Source organism: Lacerta agilis, chromosome 2 (genome assembly GCF_009819535.1).
Source record: "Lacerta agilis isolate rLacAgi1 chromosome 2, rLacAgi1.pri, whole genome shotgun sequence".
Classification (NCBI taxonomy): Eukaryota; Metazoa; Chordata; class Lepidosauria; order Squamata; family Lacertidae; genus Lacerta; species Lacerta agilis.
In genome coordinates, this window is record NC_046313.1 from 46,516,977 (window position 1) to 46,532,238 (window position 15,262).

Consider the following 15,262-nt stretch of genomic DNA (forward strand, 5'->3'; position numbering starts at 1 on the left):
CAACAGAAATACAGAATAACAGAATTTAACCATGGCTAAACAGCTCAAGAAACTCAAATGTTCACCATTCTGGCAAAGGCTAATACAAACTGAAAATTTACAAGATTAAATACAAAAAGCCAAGAAATCATTTAAAGAGGCAGTACACTAATACAATGCTACTAACAACTAGAATATTAAGTACTTAAAGATATAGCTACATCTAGGAACGCCGATACATATAGAACTCAATTACAGAAAGGAACTATAATCAATATGGAGATTTAGACCTGTAGGGGCTAGGGACCCAAACCTCTATGTCCAATAAGATTCCTTCTGGTGTAATTTCTTTTTTAAAACTTCTGCATTAATCTCAGGGAGGTTATGCTTATAAATGACAAACCATTTAAAATCAGTGGCTTTATGATTTGCTTCAACAAACTCAGAGGTAAGGGGTGCTTCCATGACCTTATTTAAAATGCGATTTTTGTGTTCTAATATTCTTGTTTTGACTGGTCTTATTGTGCTCCCTACGTACCATAGGCCACAGCTGCACTGAATTACATAAACGACTCCTCTGGAGTCGCAGGTTGTGAATGATTCTAATTGGATAGTATTGTTTGTCCCTGGTACTGTAAATTCTTTAACCTCTCTGGTTAAGTTACAAGGTGCACATTTGCCACATTTAAAGTGTCCTTGTAGGCTAAGATGGATATGGCGTTCATGATCTGGTACCGCTTCATGTACAAGCATATCTTTGAAATTTTTTGTTCTGCGAAATCCTATTCGTGGAGTTAGTTAACAGCCTGGTATCTCTCTTATTAAATGCCAGTGCCTCTTAATTATTTTACTGATGGAATATGAAAGTGGAGTGTAATCGAGGGCGCATGTTATAAGCAGGTCTTCTTGTCTTGATCGTTTCTCAAACAGGCTATGTCTAGGTCTATGGAATGCTCTGGCTTGTGCTGTTTCTATCACTTCGTGTGGATATCCTCTGGATAAAAATTCCAATGCCATATTATTACTATCTCTACTATAATCATTAGGAGAAGTGGAATTGCGTTTAACTCATAAAAATTGGCTGTAAGGTAAATTGTGCTTTAGATTTGTCGGATGAAAGGATTTATAATGAAGATATGGTGGTTTGTCAGTGGGCTTTTTAAAGGATCGAACTGCTAATTTGTTCGTCCTATCATGGTACACAATGGTGTCAAGAAAAGTCACTTAAGAGTTGATTATTTGGAAAGTATGCCATAGGCTATGCCTTTGAGGAGATACTTGTTTATACGAATCATGTTGTTACTTTCAGTATTTTTGATAATATATCTTCATAATCCATATTTCAGAGTGGTTCACGGTTTTGTCTATTTTATATTGGGTTATTACTACCGTGATTGGTGTTGTTGTTTGTTGCGTTGTTAATAGTGCTCACAGCAGCTATACAGTCTTAAAAGAAATGGGGAGCACTGCACATATTGTTTTTGATATATTTCAAGGCATTACCACGCAGAGAGTAAAGAGTGTACCAAACAAAGTGTGCTCCTATTGCATTTTGAACTTTCCAGCAAATTATAGCTCGAAGGAAATGACATGTTTTCAGTTCATCACTGGGTGCTAGGAAACTTGAAGCCTTCCTGCTAAAGGAATAGAATTGCTGCACAAGGAGGGTAGCTGTACATCAGAGCCATTGATAATGAGCTCTGATGGGAAACTAGGCTTCTCCTTGTCAGAATACCAGGAATGTACATCAGACCATCCTCCAAGGGTAGATGAGAGGGGAACTAGTATACCTAGTCTGCAAGAAAGGAGCAGGCATGAAGGCACCTTAACAACATCACTTATGTCTGCTCATCAGGTTTACATGGATACTTTTCAGTTTCTTCAGCCTGGCGATAAGGACAAAATATTTGGAGGGGGGGCTCAGACTTGCTCTTTGGATCCATGCACATCTTGACTTCATTAGGTAAGGTCATGGGGAACTGGACCAATGTTTGACAAGAGTTGCCTCTCTCAGAGAGGGTTGATTCCCTACAGCCTTAATAGTGTTATTATTTCAGATTTACTATTGAATAACTTACCCTTGGACCTCAGAAACCTGAGTAACCATCAACCAGTCTCAAATCTTCTGCTCTTGGGTAGGTGATTCCTGGGTGGCAGATATAGGTGCAGATAGTGGGGCCCTGGGTGCCCAAGCATCCACAAAATTCCCCACAAAGGGGCTGGTCATCCACAAATTTCTGTGCCAGAGCCATTCACACTGCATGGCACCCACAGCCCTGGGAACCCATGGTCATGGGGCCAAGTGAGCACTCCTGGTGGCAGAAGTAGTCCCAAACCAATGGCTGTGAGCAGAGGAAGAGAAGAGAAGATGTGGACTATTGTGTGAAGCTTTTATTTATTTGGAGTTCCATAAATGCTGGGCCACTGCTGAAGAGGCCCTCTCCTTTGTGCCTAATAACCCTAAGTTTTTTGGGGGGTACAAGCATAGCTCATGCATCACAACCTGCTTGCAGAAGGTCTCAGGTTCAAATGCTGGCACCTCCTCTGAAATAATGGGTGGTGCTGTGGGTACCACAGAGCCTAGGGCTTGCTGATCAGAAGGTTGGCGGTTTGAATCCCCGCGACGGGGTGAGCTCCCATTCCTTGGTCCCACCTCCTGCCCACCTAGCAGTTCGAATCCACGTCAAAGTGCAAGTAGATAAATAGGTACCGCTCCAGCAGGAAGGTAAACGGCGTTTCCGTGCACTGCTCTGGTTTGCCAAAAGCAGCTTTGTCATGCTGGCCACATGAACCGGAAGCTGTACGCCGGCTCCTTTGGCCAGTAATGTGAGATGAGAACCGCAACCCCAGAGTCCGACATGACTGGACCTAATGGTCAGGGGTCCTTTACCTTTACTTTACCTTTACTGCCACTCTGAGTGAACAAAACTAGTCCAGATTTTATTTGGTACTGCATTCCTAGCCCACCTTTCCTACAAGGAGCTCAAAGTGATTTACATGATTCTCCTCCTCCCCACTGTATCTTCACAACATTCTGGTGAGATAGGATTAGGCTGAGAAACAATGACTCACCCAAGTTTTTCCACTGAGTAGGGGTTTGAATCCAGGTCTCCCATGTCCTAGTCCAAGACCCTAACCACTACACCAATGGTATAACTGAATATAATACAGCCATTTATTTATTTTTCTTTCTAAAATGGCTATCCCAACCTTTATTGGCAAGCAATCCCTGGGCAGGTCAACCTTAAAACCAGCATGACAATGTACAATTCACTTCATCTGTCCCTTCCCAAGACAAACAAGGTAGCTTCAGATGCTACATATTTCATCCTCTATCCCCAAAGGCCTGGAAGGTGAAGGTTTTCAGCTTGCCAGAAATGAGTCGATATTAGTGCTTGCCTCTTGCCAAGAGAAAGCATTTTCTATAGCTGGGTGCCACATCTATTCATGTAAAACACAAACACACACACCAGACAAGTACTACTGGCTGGTGATGGAATTGATCCAGGCTTAGGGGTTTAACTTGCCTTTAAAGAGGTTGCATTTTCCCCAAAAGTGCAGGCTCACAGATTTGGACTACTTCTGGAGGCTCAGGTCACAGAGGTGGTCAAGAGTGCCCTTTATCAGCTTAGATGTTTAACCAATTGTATCCTTTTTTCTTTCTTTTTTTTTCTTTTTTACAAGAGCTGATCTTATCACTGTCATCCATGCCTTTAGAAGATCCAGGTTAGATTGCTGTAAAGCATTATTCATGGGGCTGCTTTAAGAAGTATTCAGGAGCTTCAAATTGTACAAAACGCCATGTTGAGAGTTTTAAGTGGAACTGCAAGGAACATATAGCATCTGTATTTTGCAAATTTCACCTTCCAGTTTGCTTCAAGAGCCAGTTCAGAGTGGTGGTGATCTTGACCTAACTGACCAGGGACCACAATGATATCTGAAGGAATGCCTCCTTCTATTTATTTATTTTTAATTAGCTCAAAGGAGAAATTGGGGATAGGTGGTTTCATGAACTCGCTAACCTTCTTCACATCTTTCACTTCCTCATCCTCTTCATTTACCTGACACGAGAGATTACACTCCCTACTGCTGCTAGGTACATTTTTCTTTCACCCACAAGATGCCAGAGTGATGGCAGGAAGTATTGCCCTCACTCTGATTTAGCTTAATGATTGACACCACAAAGCCAATTAAATTTGAAGACAGGAATAAGAAATACTTCTTGCCTCCATGCTGGCATCTTGCACTTAAAGAAAAGGAAAATAATTGCCCCAGGAACATTGCCACCGCTGATGAGCTTCAGCCCACCACCTCAGTTTCACATCCTGTGAAGAACGTCATTAGGTTTTGGAGGGGCATTTCTGCACAACCATATATTTTGTGAATTGGGCACAGTAAATTAAATTTTCCTGAAATAAAAGTGCTTCCTTGCAGGAAAACATCTGACTCCAATCCAATCAAACAAATGAGTAATTATTGTAATAGGTCATATGGGAAAGCCTTGGGCCCTCTTCTCTCTGCATGACATAATAGATTTATACGGAGAATGTGATTAGGATGTTGTAATGAACCAATGGGGAGTTTTCTTGGCCAACCCCAAGTTAAGTGTTCAAATGTTTCCACTTTCCTGCCACAGGAAATGCAAACTGTCATCTCCACTGCAGGAACATTTTTGCACTACTGGAAGTACATGCAATCTCCTTGAATGATGTTTAATTCCATTGATCTTTATTAAACTTCCGTCAATGACATGCCTTTTTGCTTTAGGTGTGTTGATAACAATGCCCAGGTCTGTCTAAGCACATTTCATGCAATAGAATAGATTAGGAATGGCTATTTCCCCCCCTCACCTTCTGGATAAAGAAAAAAGGGGAAGTAAGGATTCACTTCAACCTCCCAGTGTGAGCCCCTGGTATATTTGCGAACGTGCAAGGTATAACTAGAATAAAACGTACAGAGAGCAGCTTTGAGACATTATTGGTGGAGAGCAAGAGGAAAATCTGGATTCTACCCTCAACAAATATAATTCTTTATTTTCAGGAGGACATGTGATCCGAGTTGCTAGAACAAAGGCCCATCTAGGGGCAAGAAACTAAACCTGAAATCTTACACCTACATACCCAAGTATAAGCCTCATTGAGCTCAGTGGGACTTACTTCTGAGTAGACATGTACAGGATTGCATTATAAAGCTATTACAGTGGGAATGGAGAACCTGTGGTCCTCCAGATGTTGCTTGATTACAGCCTCCATCATTCCTGACCTATGACCATGCTGTCTGGGGCTAATGCGAGTTGGAGTTCAATAACATCTAGAGAGCTACAATGGCTCTTCATTCCTTGTTAGAGACATCTGAATCCCATAGCTAAGTCAGAAGCTCAACTGAAATGAGCTCAGCTAAGAACCAATATATTTATTTACCTGTTTGCACTTGAGGAGCCCTTAAGGCTATTTACAGATTCATTTAACATAAAACATCACTTAATAAAATAAAGCCACAGGCAACAGCACAGCTAAAGTAGCAGAACAGTAAAACACAGTATTGCTTAAAAAAACAACTAAAAAACAACAACACCCGAACATCAAATGCAGTAAAACAAAAACAAAAACAAAAAGAGTAGGATGTGCCATTAAAACGTGCAAATGAACAGGGCAGGATTGAGTTCACAAAAGTGGCACCAAGCGAACATTTCTGAGGTCACAACTCTACTACTACAGACAATCCAGATGTGCCTTCAGCTGCTCCACTACCTGTATGTTCAATTATTTTATTTTATTAAATTTGTATACCACCCTTCATCCAAGGAGCTCAGGGTGATTCTCAGAATAAAAATTCAAAATAAAAACACAAAATACATATTAAAAACAAGAGCAGAAACGAACCAATAATCCCCCCAAAAACACATTTAAAAGGCTATTAGATTATAATCAGCCACAGACCTGGTTGAAGAGGAACGTTTTTGCCTGGTGGCTAAAGGTATATAATGATGGCACCAGCATTTCACTAATGGGAAACCAACACAGAAAAGGCCTGTTCTCACGTTGGCACCCTCCAGACCTCTTGTGGAAGAGTTCATCTGTAGGTTTCACGCACAAGCAGAGCATCCAGATGTGGCTACTGCTTCAGAGAAAACAGTTGCAGAGTGAATGAATGCCCTGAATTATGTTACAGCAGACAGAGATGAAGCAGTGCGACTACCACTGCTGCAAGGCACACACAACCTGAGCTAAGCCAAGAGGGTCTATTATTTGCAAGCAAGGGTGATTGCAGTTTATAGGAGCCGCTGTAATCAGTTCCAAAAAAACCAATCCGGCCTGAGTTCAGCACACACCTACCAACCGCCATCAAGATCCATTTCACACAATCCTTTGACAAAGCTGGCAAAAATCAGCCCCTGCATATTGACAAGGGTTCAAAAGATTAACCTTTAGCCTTTTGATGAAACACCTTACTTTGCCTGCTGCTATATACAGACCTCATTCTCACTAAAGCATAGGTCTGCTCTACCTCCCAGGGGCGTCACTAGGGGGGTGCGGTGGGGGCGGCACGCCCCGGGTGGCAGGGGTGACAAGTGGCCGGTGGGGGTGACAAGCGGCGGCCCCTCCTGCCACTCCCCACGCAACGCCGGTCACCCTGGGAGCAGCAGCGCTGCACGGACGGGGTGCTCCCTCGGCCGTGCGCTGTTGCTCCCAGGGCGACAGAGCGAGTGAGGGCGCGTGGGGGTGACAAGCGGCAGCTCCTGCTGCCATTCCCAAGCGCTGCCGCTCCCTCCGTCACCCCAGGAGCAACAGCGCACGGCCAAGCGAGCACCCCATCCGTGCAGCGCTGCTGCTCCCGAGGTGACCGGCAGCGTGGGGAGTGGCAGGAGGGGCCGGCGCTTGTCACCCCCACGCACCGCCGCTCGCTCAGTCACCCTGGGAGCAGCAGCGCACGGCCGAGGAAGCAACCCGTCCGTGCAGCGCTGCTGCTCCCGGGGTGACCAGCCATGCATCGGGAGTGGCGGGAGGGGCTGCCGCTTGTCACCCCCACGCGCCGCCGTTCGCTCCGTCCCCCCGGGAGCAGCAGCGCACGGTGTGTGCGATGCTGCTGCTCCCGGGGCAACGGAGCGAACAGCGGCGCGTGGGGTGATGACAAGCGGCAGCCCCTCCCACCATTCCCACGCGCTGCCGCTCCCTCCATCACCCTGGGAGTGGCAGCGCACGGCCCGACAACGGAGTGCGCCTGCGCGACATTTCGCACAGCGGCACTCTGTCGTCAGACTGCCGCTTCCACAGCCTCCTTTTGAGCCGCAGAGCTTAAAAGGGGGCTGCAGAAGCGGCAGCGGCACTCCCGGAACGCCCCGTGGGCGGGGCGTCATGACGGCACAATATGACGTCACGGCGCCCCGCCTCCGGGGCTTTTCCTTTGCCGCCCCGGGTACCGCGGAGCCTTGCTCCGCCACTGCTACCTCCGTTAGCAGTGGCAGTCCCCCAGATATTGCTCAAGAGCCCCCCACCATCGCCCTCTGTTAGAGGGCAGAGGGGTATTATCAATCAATTAATTAATCATTCACTCACATTTTACGTACGTCTCAAGAAAATTTACAAACATACCATGAAACAGTTTTAAAAACACTACATGTTAGATTGAAGTTGAAGTAAGATTCAACTGCTAGTCCAGTAAGCATTAGTACACGGAATGTGAGGAGGCCCCATCTTGTCCATTACCTCAGTAAGATGTCTCTAGGAACACTATGGAGGAGAGGAGAGAAAGTATCATTGTCTGTTTAGACCATACATGTTCATTCCTTGGCAGGACTTGCATCCCTAGTTATCATGAGGTACTAAAAGCTAACCACAGTAAATGTTTCCAAAATATTCTGAGGGTTTTTGTTCGTTTGTTTGTTTAACCTGCTGTGTCTTTCAGCTCCTCACTCCATGTTTCTGGAATCCTTTCTCCCTGTGCCAAAAATGGTACCCTAAACTGCTGGCAACAGCAATCAAATCTCTCTTACCTTTTGTAACCTTGTCGCCGCAGGCCAATTCTTTCAAGCTTCCTCTGAAGTGGAGAATCCCAGCTCAGCCACACCTCTGCTGTGTTTTTGCATGCAGGACACAGTGGCGTTCTTTGAGGTATGAAGAAACTAGCAACTTATAGGAAGGACTCTGTGAAATGGGCCTCACTACTGCCAGCATGGCACTCCTATTTTTAAACATTTCCAGGGGTGATATTTAGGATGATTGCTAATGTATTAGATTTAACTGCCCAGCTGGAAGCAACATGCCTTCTTCGCATTCAGAGTTCTTCCAGTCCTTACTGCACCACCACATATTGTCAGGAACAAAGCTGGATCTTACACTCTTCAGGAATGAGTCCCATAACCAATTATGAATGTGGTGGAGACAGGTCAGAGGTCAAACTCCCTAAACCTAGCCAGTCCAAATTGTCTATTGAGGAGCATAGAGTAAATTCAGTTCAGTGAAGCAGTCCCAAGTAAACATGCAGGAGAAGATGTGAGTTAAGTACAGTAGCAGCCTAGAATTAACCTTGAGTGGGACTGTGAAGAGGCCTCAAGCCACACAAAGTGCAGCTGCTCTGGTTGCCATGCCAACCCTCCTAGCACAGGTGTAGTGAGACAAGCCAGAGAGTTTCACAGTTTTCTTCTGACAAAAGTTGCACAATCTTGGAAGAAGCCACCCTATGCTATGTTTAGAAAAAGGGCTGTGCCTTGAACTATGCATAATGTTTCTCTTGTATCTGCAAGTCTTAACACCACTTTAGAGAATAGTACGTGTTAGATCAACACATACAGGCTGCTCTTTAACCATATTGGAATCTGCTTGAAATCACCAGAACTCAGTTCTAAATATGGCCAGAGTTTAGATGGCTTGCCACATTTAAATCAACAACATGAATCCATATAATGTGTTTAGTACTGGAACATTTTTGATTCATTTGATATATTAGTATGAATTTTGCATACCTCATGGCAGAGCTAAAGGGTATTTTCCCAGCCTGTAATCATTCTGATTACTTACTTCATTGTTTTTACCCCTGGATTTACAGCATTTCAAAACTTTCAACTTAATTACAAATTAATAGATCACTTTTTGTTATTGAATTTCATTTCATTTTTCACATCCTTAATCACCCGGCATTTAAAAGTTGCTGCCTCTGAAGCCTAATTCAAATTTTTGGATGACTACTAAAGCAATAGGATTCTGTGTAACTAAATTAACTGCTGCCATGGAAAACAGTTTGATAAGCAGAAATCATCAAGTGAAGCTTTTCATAGCACAAACATACATGAACATCTGTAAATCACACTGTTGCACAGTCTGGTAAAAAAGGAAAATTTGGTAACCGTGTGCTGACATTTTAGTGGCAGAAAATGGAATCTGAAAGTGTTTAGTTTGCTAGTTCAGGGAATTGTAAAAGACAGACTTCTTATTTAGCTTCTTAAAACTCTCATATATTTCCATGCCATACTAAATCCAAATTCTTATACTGTATTGGCCTGATGAGGTCAGAATGGAGTTTTTCAGCTTCACGGTTTCCTTCACATTAGAAAAACGAGATCCTTACATCAGCATTGACAACACATGATATGTCCTCAAACATGAGTATAGCTAGTAAAAAGCTCTCGACATAGCAACACATAACATCAAACTCAGGCATGTATTCCCCCTCTGGTTTAGAAAGGAAGATGCTCATCTAACTCAAATTAACTGCTCCATGCACATTTTTCCAATGCAATGAGGAAAGGAAGGCAACTTCCCAAATAATATGGATTTCTAAGGTAAGGAAGATAAAGCAGCAAACTTCCAAAACTACAGAAACTCTTACATAAGAAAAGGATCCCAGAAATTAAGTTCCACTGGATATTGTTGGAAGCTGCCCCCACACAACTCTGTTAGTGGGATTGCCACCTAAGGCAGCTGCTTCAATCTGCCTCATGGGCAGGCCAGCCCTGATGGCTAGGTATGCCAAACCCCAAGGGCCAACCTAAAGTCTCCAGGTTTGTCTGTTCCCCACAAGGCAATATTGCCTTAAAATGATTGTTGGAAAAGTAATATTGTGGAACTTCCAGTCACGGCCAAGTTTCACTGCCTGAGATGGGACATCTGGTTATCTAGAGCGGTTCCTTCTGTCAAAAACATCTCCATTGTTAAATTTGCATAATTAGTGGGGGGGGGGAGCTCTCTTTATAAAGAACAAAACAGGAACACCATAGAACAAGACACAAAGTCTCATACACATTGTAATACTTCCTCTGGAGGCATTTACAAGTTTCAATACTCTGACCACAGAATTACAAAGCACAAACTTGCCTGCTCAGTGTTGCACAAAAACAAGTTGTGCTAGGGGTTCTATGCCTATCATCTATAACACTGGGTTGTATCTAACTCAGGCATCCCCAAGCTCAGCCCTCCAGATTCCCATCATCCCTGACCACTGGTCCTGGTAGCTAGGGATGTCTGAGTTAGATACAACCCAGTGTTATTGATGATGTCCATTCATTTTAGTGGGTCTACCTTAAATTGCATAACCTCCAACATTTCTTCAATGAAAATATGGACATCCCATTCCATAATGATAATTTTAGTATTTGTACCCTACACATCTTACTGGGTTACCCGAGCTACTTTGGGCAGCTTTCAACATATAAAAAACATCATTAAACATTAAACATTAAATAAAATCTTCCCTTTACAGGATTGCCTTGAGATGGCTCCATGGTCAGATAACTCCAGACCCCCCAACATTTCTCCAATGAAAATAGGGACATCCTACCATAAACTCCAGTGGGTGGTGCTGGGGGTTAAACCACAGAGCCTAGGGCTTGCCGATAGGAAGGTCGGCGGTTTGAAACCCCGCGACAGGGTGAGCTCCCGTTGCTCGGTCCCTGCTCCTGCCAACCTAGCAGTTCGAAAGCATGCAGTGCAAGCAGATAAATAGGTACCGCTCCAGCGGGAAGGTAAATGGCATTTCCGTGTGCTGCTCTGGCTCACCAGAAGTGGCTTAGTCATGCTGGCCACATGACATGGAAGCAGTACAGCGGCTCCCTCGGCCAATAAAGCGAGATGAGCGTCGCAACCCCAAAGTCGTCCGTGACTGGACCTAACGGTCAGAGCTTCCTTTACCTTTAATAGCTCTTTAAAGTCAGAATGAAGGATGAGAGAAGAAACTAAAATGATAAGTAAGGCAAAAGAGAATACCAAAATATGACTGTTATGGAGGGTGTCTCTTGATGGGGACCTTATGTGGCAAACAGGTCATAAAGATCTGATTTTTTCCCCTGTGAGTTTTTGGCACTATCTCTCACACCTTCCTGTTTTTTCAGTCATGGATATTTTTTGCTACTCTTCTTCGTGCCACTCACACCAGTAGGTGTGCTTTGTTTGTCTAGGCAACTTTCCCAATATTAATTATCATGCGTGGGATTCCACTAACTAGTCCCACTAGCATAAGCCCATGCAAAGACTTCTGGCAGCACGATGGGGCTTTCTCCCTGAAATTGGCTCTTGGGGGCTGGGAGAACTTCCCAGAACAGTGCACAGGTAGAAAAGAGGGGGGAATCATAACATCTGACAAGCTGAAAAACTTGCACTGACAGAACACTTACTATAGAACTACATTGAATTCCTTCCCATGTTTCACAACAGGCAAAATGGAACTAAGTGCCCCCCACCCAAAAAAAAAAAAACATACAGCAGGGATTGGGAACCTACTGCCCTCCAGATGTTCTTGAACTATCACTTCTGCTGGCTGGTAATGCTGATGGGGGCAAGAGTTGAAATCCAAGAACATCTGAAGGGCCAGAGGTTTCCCTTCACTGTTCTCAAGTTACTAAACCTTGATGGTCCTTGGCATTTCAGAAGATGGAAATAAAACCAGTGGTACACTGGTGCTCTCTGGGCCAAAGCAGCACACCTAACACTGGAACCATGCCAGGGGTGGAGAACCTACAGCCCTTCAAATGTGGTTGAACTCTCATCACCCACAATACTCAAATGCTGGGAGCTGTAGTTCAGCAACATCTGGAGGGCCACAAATTCCCCAGCCCTGGTATCGAGAAAGTGACAAACCTCAGACGAATACCAGGTCCTTTAAAAAGTTTTTTAAAACCAGGTTGTAAACTTCATGGACAAAGCCGAGCAAGAAATGAAGCAGCCACCTAACACTTCTAGGCTGAGCACCCAATGGGAAACAAGTGACCACAGCCCACACTCCTGTTACTGGGTAGTCTCAGTATAAGTCAAGGCCCAAAAGGGCAATGAGACTTAATGTCTCTGTCATCCATTTGTGCTCTCTCGACTTCAGGGCAGGCTGAGTCATAAGGAAGAATGGGGAATTTGCAGTCGGGACCCTCAGCCTATGGCCTTTACATGCTCCGCAAATAACAACAGGGCTCCCTAAACATCAAATCTGTGTTAGGTTTCAGATGAGAGGTAAAGTTCACTTCCAAGGAGGGACAGAAGTAAATGTTTGCATGAAATGAAAAGGAGAAGTGAACTGCACCACAAACACACAGACTTGCAGAGTTGCTCTGACTGTTGTTGTTGCCTTTGGTCTGACTCAGTGCAAGGCAGTTTCCTTTGTTTCTTTGCTAAGAGGTAAGTCCTACTGAATCAAACAGGACTTATTCTCTGGTCAGTGGGGTTAGGATTGTAGCCTAACAACGTGAAACAACAATTTTTCCCTCAACTGTATCTCCCATTGACCGTAACAAGGATCCTAAAGCTATTCTTGAGACAACAGCACCCTAGCCTCAGCATGCCAGAGGTGGAAATCAAACAACAACAACAATTTTATACCCCGCCCATCTGGTTGGGTTTCCCCAGCCACTCTGGGCAGCTTCCAACAAAATATTAAAAATACAATAAAACATCAAACATTAAAAACTTCCCTAAACAGGGTTGCCTTCAGATGTCTTCTAAAAGTCAGATAGTTGTTTATTTCCTTGACGTCTGATGGGAGGGCATTCCACAGGGCGGGCACCACTACCGAGAAGGCCTTCTGCCTGGTTCCCTGTAATCTCACTTCTTGCAGTGAGGAAACCGCCAAAGGCCCTTGGCGCTGGACCTCAGTGTCCAGGTTGAACAATGGGGGTGGAGAAACTCCTTCAAATATACTGGGCCGAGGCATTTAGGGCTTTAAAGATCAGCACCAACACTTTGAATTGTGCTCGGAAATGTACTGGGAGCCAATGTAGGTCTTTCAGGACCGGTGTTACATGGTCTCGGCGACCACTCCCAGTCACCAGTCTAGCTGCCGCATTCTGTATTAGTTGTAGTTTCCGGGTCACCTTTTGAAAGCTCCCATATGTAAAGCAAGCAAACAAACAAAACAAAACAAAACACCTCCCTGCATGTAGAAACCTGGCCTTCAGGGACCATACTGGATTAGAACTCCCCACCCCATTCCTTTTTTAAGCAGCCTCAGTGCACAAGCTCCTGCTCATGTGTAAGGGCACAATAAGGGGAGCTATGTAACTGAGCTATGCACACATAGTAGAGACAACCATGTGAAACACAATGCCAGGGACTGGGCTTAAAAGTATAGACCTCCTCCCACATAAATACAGCTATAGCCTGCCTGCAGGGATGTCAGGTGGCAAGTATGGTGGCAAGGAGCCTGTCCTGCTCAGATTTATCACTGCATTTGCACCCAAACTCCCACTTAGTTAGCCCACAACAGTGGTGGCAAATGGTGGCGGCAGCAGCAGCAGCAGCATGGCGGTGGTGGTAGATAAGAGGACTGATATGCCATGGGCTGGTTCCTTGCACACACCTATAATGATACTACTACATCCTATAGTCAGCAATCATATTGGTTCTGAATCCCCTGTATGATTTCAATAAGGTTCGAAATTCCTGTTGCATCTTTTATAGCACAATACTATACATGTCTATTGAGAAATGAGTTTGGCTGTGTTGTGACTTGCTTCCACATAAGCTAGTATATGTAGCTGTCAATAGGATTTGTTGTGGAGCTGCAGAGCTGCCCTTCCCACATTAGTATTGCTGCTGCTTACATAGACAAGGCTGGGATACAGTGGCAGCAAGGTCAAGGGTGTGTGGACACACAGCAGCAGAGCCAATCCAGAATTACCACTAGTGTGTCTGCCTAGCCCTGACCTCGCTACCATTTGGCCTGGTCCCATCCAGGTGAGATGCAAAGACACTGGTGTCAGGAGGGTGACTCCAGCCCAATGCACATACTTCAAACAGGATTGTGTCTGTGGAACAAAGGGTTTTTTTAATATTGCAAACACTCAATTAATTAAGGCTGATTTGAAAAGTCTAACTTCCCTTTTGAAATTTAGCAATACCAGCGAGCAGGGCCATCTTACCCATAGGCGCTAGGGGTGCGGGGCCTGAGAGTTGAGTCCGGGGAAGAGTCAGCCTCTGTCGAGGGGAGTGCCGCAGCGGGCTCTTCTGCTGCGGGTGGCTCTGCACCGCGAGTTCGGGGGCGACTGAGCCAGCAAGACACTGAGGTGGCCGGCTGGCTCTGCCTTTCTGCACGCCTGGGGCTAGGCAACCTGGGGGGGGGGTCTTTACACCCCAGGGCTGCATATGCTTAAGACAGCCCTGCCAGTGAAAGTTTTCTGAACTTGCACCAACACCACTGCTGCCATCTATTGAGATCAAGCAGGCTCCTTCACTTTTTAGTGCCTGATAAAAACTTCGTGGTTTAGGCAACCTTACCCAGGTGCTTAGAAAATTGAGGAGATTTTAACCTGTTTCACTATTTTAACTTTTGTATGGTTTAAAGTATGGTTGTGAATTTTTCATGATTTTCTTGTTTTATCTTTTGCAAAACACTTCGAAGTTTCACACAATCAAGTGGTATATAAATTTAATGAAATAAATACATACGTTCAGTGCTTTGGGGGGGGATACACAGGGGTACCCATACCCCTAAACATTTTGTGAATCTAACAGGAGAGGAAACTTTTTTTAAAAAAAAAAGTTTCTTCTCTAGCACGGTGATTCGTCAGTTCCATTGCTACCCCTGATGGTGGCCTCATTTCCTGTCACAGTGTTTCCTGAGTCTCAGACAGAAGCAAGCATTTAATGTGTGAAGTAGGAGTTGGAATCTAGCATGGTAATTGGTCAGTTTCGTTGTAACCACCTCTGATGGCAGCTTAATTTCTTTTCCCAGTGATTTTGTTAAGTCAAAATGAGAGTACACCTAAACATTTTTTAAAGAAAAAAAGCACTGCATAAGTTGATGGTGGTCCTGGTACTTTTTAAGTTTTTATTTCCAAATATGCTAAATTGCATAAGGGCCTATAGTT

The 15,262-nt window shown here is 44.5% G+C and overlaps 1 protein-coding gene across 1 annotated transcript in view; it reads left to right on the forward strand.

Moving 5' to 3' along the window:
- Nucleotides 1-291: 291 nt before the first annotated feature.
- Nucleotides 292-15,262, forward strand: part of LOC117042915 (interleukin-12 subunit beta-like) — a 36,892-nt gene continuing 21,921 nt past the window's right edge. The window contains exon 1 of the mRNA XM_033142546.1: nucleotides 292-427. The gene's annotated coding sequence lies outside the window, so the exon portion shown is untranslated. The remainder of the gene's footprint in view (nucleotides 428-15,262) is intronic.